Source organism: Nilaparvata lugens, chromosome 8 (assembly GCF_014356525.2).
Source record: "Nilaparvata lugens isolate BPH chromosome 8, ASM1435652v1, whole genome shotgun sequence".
Taxonomy (NCBI): Eukaryota; Metazoa; Arthropoda; class Insecta; order Hemiptera; family Delphacidae; genus Nilaparvata; species Nilaparvata lugens.
In genome coordinates, this window is record NC_052511.1 from 1,914,868 (window position 1) to 1,923,732 (window position 8,865).

Sequence of the window (8,865 nt, forward strand, 5' to 3'; positions counted from 1 at the left end):
ACTGGGAGACCGTTTTTGATTGCAACTGTGATTAAAATACAGTGATAACCTGACAATTCTCAACCTCTACAATATTTTTTTAAGTATTTACAGGACCTCTTTTATTGCTGTAGGCTACTCTGTAATACGGTATATCCTTGGAGTATATAGGAGATACTTTTGCTTGACTTACTAGTCAATAGTGATCTCTAAGTTAGTTACGATTCTAAGTACAGAGATGAAAAATTTAAAATTTGTGCTCCTTCAAAATTTCTCATTTTTATTCTTTGCTTTCTCAAAATTTGTACAATTTTTTATATAAAAAAACTTTGATCTCATCTTTAGTCCCTTTACAGCAGTATTCCATCTGCACAGTTTCAATATTAGTTCAATTTATTCTATTTTAATTGGTTTCTATCAAGTAAATAATAATTATAATAGATTCGAATTTTAGTCTCACACAAATTTCAAAGAAACTTGTTCGACAAAGGCTTGAATGTATTGTGCATTTATAAGCTCCAGTATAGTAAAATTTTATTCCAGGACTTATTTCACATATTCTAAACCTGATTTTTTACGTACCTATCTCATTTAAATTATAGCTTTTTCTCTATAAATATCCTTGCTATTTAGCTCCCTTTTTTTAAATAATAAAATAAATATTCTCAATTTATTCTTTAAAACCTTACTAGGATTTGGACTGATTATGTATTTACAACTAAAACAATAATATAGCCTCCCTTATGACAGGTATATCCCTCAAAATGCATAAACTAAATTTATTTATTTAATCCTTTACCTTATCTGTTTCAAATCACATTAAATAAACTGTATTTCAAATTATTCGCGCTTAACTTATTCCTTGATTTCACTGCCATTTTTCTAGAAGGCATTGACAGTAGGCTGGAAGGTGCTGCTACCTGCGGTCAAAAATGTCAACTAAACACGAAGCCATTTGATTGGAAAGTTGGAACCATTTTATTGTATAGTGGCTCCCTCTTGGCAATAATTACCTGTATTGTACGACCATACGTTCCATCTTCCAACCTTCCATAATTTCAACGCCTAGTTGTGTTGTTTTTAGTGAGAGTGAGTTCGAGGTTACTGAACGAATTAGTTTTTGTTTATTAAAGACTGTTGTAGTATAATATTATCGTTAAGAGTTTTGGTGAGTAGACATTTTAATTTTTAGCTAATACAAGTATAGTTTCACTCAAGATTTACAGTTTTGTTCTTTCATTTTACAAAACAACATTGCTTTATTACGACTTAGATTAGATATTGTTCTTACAATTTCATCAAAAGGAATATATTTAAATCCCCTTATCACAACCCCTCACATATTTATCCAACTATTTTCTGTCATCATTTTATTGCGATCTCCCCAAATGTGTTCTCTGCTAACTCTAATTTTATTTTTGTATTGAAGTCCAACCGCATTAAATTTCGATTTTGAACTGGACTCACAACTCGTTCAACCGCAAGAAAAACTTAGATTAATCTCTGTTCTGGTTAATTCATCCTTTTCCTTACTCCATCTTTTCAATAGTCAAAAGTTTTTAACAAATAAGTGATCAGGTACATCAGTTTGGATTTCCGCCATGTTTTTAGTTTGGTCGCAGTTTGAATTTATTTTGCAGTCACGTTGTAAAGTAAACCATGCTGCTCTTTCTCTTTTTTTCCTCTTCCTTGAAATTGTCAAATATTTTATAAACTTTGCTTAGTATTGGTTTGTACAAATGGAGTTGAGACTCATTTTTGCATCGCATGTAAAAATTGTCCAAAATTAGGTTATCTAGACATCTTTCGCGGTATTTACTTATTGCTGTATAGAAACCGTACACAAGGTTTTTAGTGCTTGCAATTAAAGTTAGGTTAAGCAATCAAATCAAGTTCTGCATTCCTGATTGACTTCTTTAATGCTATTTTCTGTCTAACAATACAGACGCTTATTTAATATAAAAAATATAAATTATTTTGTAGATGATCAATCAAATGCCAATTATAGATTTTTCTGAAAGAATAATAAAATCATTCTCCGATGCGTTTGTGATGCATGTGAATGAATATTCAATTGCCGTTTTGTTCTGATGAATATTTATGGTACCGTATCATCGCGAACAAAATAGAATTTTAACATTTTGCAGTAGCTCCGCAAATTTATAAGTCAATCATGCAGTGTGCAGTAGGTACCGTATCTGTGATTACAATGCATTATTAGAAATTATTATTTTATGCTATTTTACTACCTAATTTTAGGTTTCTAAGTACGGTATTATAATTAGTATCATATTTATTATAATTTTTCTGGATTAACAAGTCCCCCAGATTTATTTCGGTGGGGGGGGGGGTATCTCTTAAGGCTTACGGTGGTAAGGGGGCATGTCTGAATTAAGTAGGTTTATATAACCTACCGTACTGTTATTATTTATCGCTGTGCCCAACTGAGATGGCCGTCTTTTCGATAAGTTTTTGTAGAAAATCTTAATTGCACATTCATATGATAATAATGATAACGTATCATTTTTCAATTGTACAATCTTATTGTAGGAGTTGTATAATAAAATGTGGTAGTCATTTAGTTAGTACCTACACTAGCCAATTATATAGGTTATTTTTATTAGCTTACATAATACTTCATTCCATCTAGTAGCTTTTTCTGCATAACATAATTGTAAATTTATATAAAAAAGACACCCTCAATATTAAAAATCAATTCTAAAAAATTCAGCGTTCTTCCAGTAGTTTATGGCTAGGTATTAGCTGCATTAATGGTATTTTCAAATTTAGGTACTATAATATAAAATTGATACTTAACAATATTTATCTTTATTGACTTTGAATACAATTGTTATTTTAATCACCATTAAAATGAAATCTAATTAACAAAACTGATAATAAGAATAGAACTTACATTGTAATGCATGACAACTTCATTAATCAATTTTTTACGTAAATTTTTATAACAATTCAAGGCCATATTCCATTCATTCATTATCAACTGATAATTCAAGAATTTAATTTATATTCTTAAATACATGAATTTATTCGTGTAAAATCTAAACATTTGCTACAGTGCTCTCACATTAACTACCTAGCTACTTCTAATATTTATTTATAAAAACATGGAAGCATTTAGGATTTGTCTCGTATTTTATTCTTGAATAATTGAAAAATAAAAATCAATCTATCTATCTACAGAGTTTTTCTCAAAAATTGCTTCCTTAAATATATAATTCTACAGATGGAAATTACTGAGATAGTTTTCATCTGTAGACTGGCTGGCCGCTATGGCTTAGTATAAAATGAGCGCTGCTATCTAGAGATTGTCAGTTTGGTGTAAGGGTAAGCATTCCTGACCGGCAATTGGGAGGTACTGGGTTCGATTCCCGGGCTGACAAATAATTTTTGAATAGTAGCGCTCATCGAATTTCCATCTAGCTGTTTACCCTGTTGTCAATATTTGCAGTAGCAGAAGTCTTCGGGATGAATTACACATTTAATTTGGATTTTCGTTTAATAATAGTAATAAATATAATTCATATTATAGAATAATAGAGATATAGAAGCGTTTTGATTGGTCCACCACAGTGTGCTTGACTAAGCATACTTGAAACTAGTCTATAAATACGGCCCCCTGTGTTGAAATAACTAATTCAGGTGTAACTACTGATGGTAACGAGTAAATAATTGAGCTGCCAATTCATACACTTTTTGTCGTTGGCAACATACTTATTACATTCTGTAATAATGTTTATGAGAGTAGCCGGTATGTCTGCCATGTGTCTAGAGTCTATAGTGAATTCCACGTTAGTATGGCAGTGGAGAAAGATAGGTTAACAGCGTTGCCAATTCTCTGCCTTGTCCCTGACTACTATAACACTGATACCGGTGTTTCTACTGTTCAATATTGAATGTTCATTTTTGTTTGAAATGTTCAATCATATATTCCTCAAGAAAATATATTTCTCAATGATAAAATGATAAATTTTTATAATCAACATTACATATTTAGTTGAATAATAATATTTATACATTGTTGAAAAACGTTATGGCAACATTGTGCAGCTAGAAAAGGGTAGTGCTATCTGCTTTGTCAAATGATAGACAAGGATAGCAACACCAATGTTAATCAAATACCGCTATTATAACGTGGACCTCACTATAGAATGTTTTTGCTATGTTGTTCTCAAAAGCAGGAGTTGTCTCTCGTGGCGTTAAATCTGGTTTTTGTTTTCTTTATCACTCTGGTTTCTGGTTCTATCATCTTTCTCGCTCACATATTTTTTCAGGTTGTATCTCTCTTTTCTCATTCATGAATCTTGCTCCAACCCTAAACTTTTGCTAAACGTTTTCACCTCTTTTCGCTCTATGTCTCCTTCTTTCTCTTATCAATATTCTTGCTCTATTCTATTTCTTCCTTCCTCATTTTCCTTTGAGAGTCTCTCTTATTTCCAGGCATCTTTAATCCTTCCCTCTCTTTTCTTACTTTTCATCATTCGTATTCCTCACTCCATGCTGTATACCTGTTATTAATATTTCTTGCTCATTTCTTTTCTATTATTCACGTTTCCAGTATTATGTCTCTATTCCATACACATTCTCTTTTGTCTATAGCTATTCTTCTGCCCCTCTGTTTCTCTTCATGTCCTCCTCTCATTCATATTATTATTGTTGCTCTCTATTATATCTCTCTAAATTATATAATATTCATCCATCTAAATATTTTTAGAATAGTCCCTTTTTCTCATTCAGGTTTACTTTTCATATCTTGAAATTTTCTCATGGGATTTCTCTTTACTTTCTATCCATTCCTTATTCTCGATTCGTCTATTTAGTGTAAGTGGAAGAGGGGACTCTTAATGCCTCATCTTCACCCACAACACTATTAATTGACCGAGTGAAGTGAGGTCTAAGATTCAAGTCGACAGTTTGGCATTTCTCTTGATATTCAAATGTTCATATGTTGCGCATTTACGGCGAAGCGCGGTAATAGATTTTCATGAAATTTGACAGGTATGTTCCTTTTTTAATTGCGCGTCGACGTATATACAAGGTTTTTGGAAATTTTGCATTTCAAGGATAATATATAAAAGGAAAAAGGAGCCTCCTTCATACACGCCAATATTAGAGTAAAAATCAGACTATAAAATTATTCATCATAAATCATTGATTACACAGATGTGTGGAAAAGCGAGTCTATTGCTGTATTTCTATAAGGTCTATAGTTTCAATCAGGCACTTGTGGATGAGAATACGGCGTGAGGTCTACTGTTCACAGAACTACTATTTTTTTAAAGTGTGATAAATAAAGGCAATTATCTATCTATCTATCTATCCCTCCAACTTCTTCTCTTTCATTCATATTCCTTGTTCCACAACCTCCTCTTATTCTCTCATTTCTGATTTGTATCTTTTTCTAATTCGTATCTCTGTCTATATCGTTTGAGATTCCTTTCTCTCTATCTCAATTTTTCTCTCTTGCACTCACTCTAGCTATCTTTGTCGTTCTCTCTCTATCTTCTCTTCTCTTATCCATACTTCTCGCTCCACAACCTCATCTCACTCTCATCTTTCTCTGTCTCTTTTTCTCATTCATATTTTCCGTATCCGTCTGTATCTTTTGAGACTCCTTTTTCTCCACTTCGTACTCAATCTCACTCTGTCACTCACTCTCTTTCTCTTTCATATTTTCTGTATCTGTCTGTGTCTTTTGAGACTCATTTTTCTCCACTTCTGACTATCTCTGTCCCTCTCTTTCCTCTCCGCTATCTCTCTGTCACTCTTTCTCTCTCATATTTTGTATTCATATATTATTTTCTCTTGCTCTATTTCTTTTTCTCATTCATATTTTCTGTATATGTCTGTATCTTTCGAGACAAATTCTCACTATCTCTGACTCTCTCTCTCTTCCACTCACTCGCATGTTGCACCTGTAAATTGAGAATAGGACAGACTAATGCCTTGTACCATGCAAGACTGCTCTAATGTTGCTGCTTGCCTGACTCACTGCTGCATTACATTATTGCATTGCTACCATTACAGTGTCACTATAACTATATTTATACTGTTATACATACTCTACAGCCCTATATGCAGCCATATATAGGTATACAGTTGATAGATAATCGCTACATACAGCTGAATATAAATAGGTATACAGTTTGAAGGAAATTGAATAGTGCTAGATTGTCTGTAGATGTCTGGATTAGATTATTGAATAGTACTGCTATAATTTGGCTCGTGACAAGTTGATATATATTTGCCTGCAACGTTTAACTGATTCAAATCAAGGACTCAAATTGCTGCAAATTGTTTGTTTTTTTGCGAAAAAAGTTACCCTGTTTGACTTTCAGTTGTAAAGTTCGTGTTGCTATATTTGTGACTAGCCGTCAGGCTCGCTTCGCTCGCCATATCCGTCTAGCCAGGGGGCTCCGCCCCCTGGACCCCCGACAGGATCGTCCAAGAATGAGATCAGCAGGCTCGCTTCGCTCGCCTGCATTTTTCATTTTTATCATATTATATTAGGACAATCCAGTCGGGGGTCCAGACTAAACGTCTGGCTAAACGGATATGGCGAGCGAAGCGAGCCTGACGGCTAGTAATATAATATTCCCAGGATTGAAGTAACAATGTCCAATCAATTTTTCCGCGATAAATGCATTTAAATCTTCAACTTGGTGCCAACCTAACAAAATCAACCCAACTTAATGCCAACCTGACAAAATTATTAATTTAGTTGTCAGTTAACAACTGTTTCGAAGAGGTACTCTATCTAGATTATAGTTCTATAGTAACATATGATATGGAAATTTCAATTCTAATTAAGAGATTGGGAGAAGAAGAATATACATGCTAAAAGACGAACTTTAAACCCTTAAAAACAACTCTTAGAGTTGAAATATTGCCAAAAGATTTCTTAGTGCGCCTCTAAAGGGCCAAGTGAACATACCTACCAAATTTGAACGTTTTTGGTCCAGTAGATTTTTAGTTATGCGAGTGAGTGAGTGAGTGAGTGAGTGCCATTTCGCTTTTATATATATAGATGGGACTTATTGCAGAGTGCTTCTATAGAGTTTTCCTATTAATTGTCTATATTTTGGACAATTTAGATTTCCGCAGACAGATTTACTTCAAATTGGCAGATTTTTATGTGAATAAGATCTCTATGCTTCTCATTGAAAAGTGCTTGAGTTTTCTCATTAAATCGTCTATATTTTTTAATTTGTAATTGACTATTTTTGGCACAGTGAGATTTACTTTAAACTGCCAGAATTCCATATAAAATGGATTAATGCTTCCCAAACTAATGCTTGACCCCAAAAACTTATTAAAAAAAACGTAGGGTCAAATTGGCAACTAAATTTGAGTTTACTATAGTGAGGTCAAGGTTCATTCATTCATTCATTCATTTATTGTATAAAATACTATAATCATAATACAATCATGACATTGGAGGAAAAACTAGGCTGAGCCTGTACTATTCTCTCCAAAAATTTTGATAAAATGTTAATGTTGTCCAAAAGATAAGGTTATGTAATCTCACACTGCTTCGTCACTTGATTTTCGGTCCAGGAATGATGATTTAAAATTTTGAATTTTGAAGGTTGATTTTATACTCTAAATAAATCACAGAATGTATCACAATAAATTAAAAACTTAAGAAATATTGCACTTATTTAAAAAATTTGAATACAGAATCAAAAACCTACTCACTATTTGTTGAAACAAACTTTAAATTGACAAAATAAACAATGGTTATAATGACAATGAAGAATGATAGGAGAACAACGTTGCCGATCCTCTGTCTTGTCAATGCCTTCTATAGACGGTAGCTGATGAAGGTTTATTGATGTAATATTAACTGTTCATTCTCGTTTAAAATAATCAATTATATTTTATTGAGCAAAAAACTGTATTTTTCAATAATTTCATAATGAATTTTCATAAGTTAGATCAAATATTTTGTTAATTGATTATTAATTCTACCTTGTTAAAAGACGATCTGGCAACTGAGCAAAGCGAGAAAGAGATGGCGCAATCCGAATGTTGAATGATAGACAAGAATAGCAATACAATGCTAATCAAACACTGCCATTATAACGTGGACCTCACTATATCAGTCTATAGTGAGGTCCACGTGACAGTATTTGATCAACTTTGGTTTCGCTATCCTTGTCTATCATTCGACAAAGCAGATAGTGCTATCCTTTTCTAGCTCCGTTTTTCAACAATGTAGAAATATTGCGACCTGAAGTGCCATGTAGCACCGCAAAGATATCGACGCACAGGTACAGTCTCAACAGTACTATATTATATCGTTTTACAACAAAGTAGAAATATAATTAACTAAGAAAATATTGAATCTCAACCATCATTGGTAAACATTTTTTATTGGCAAAATATAATTGATTATTCTAAACAAAAATGAACAGTTGATATTACATGAAATATACTGGTATCAGCTATCCTCTATTGAGGGCAGTTGCAAGGCAGAGGGCAGAGAATCGGCAACACTGTTCTATCATTCTCCACTGCCATTATAACATGGACCTCACTATAGTCGTGTTCTCTTCTTTTCTTATCCACTCTTTCTGTCTCACTTGTTCCACCTCATGCCTCCACGTTTTCTCTGTTGTATCTTTCTCACTCTCTCTCTTCTTCCTCCTTCACAACTACTCCTTCTCCTTTTATTCTTCTTCCTCTTTTTCTTTCCCATTAAATTCCCCCCATACACTTTCAGTCCCTCCTGGTCCTATTCATGCCTTCTTTTTTCTCTGTTGTCTTTCTCTCTCCAACTTTCTTCTTCCTTTTACTTCTTTTCATCCTTCTCCTGCTCCTCCTCCTCATCTTCCTCCTCCTCCTCATCCTCATTTTCCTCCTCCT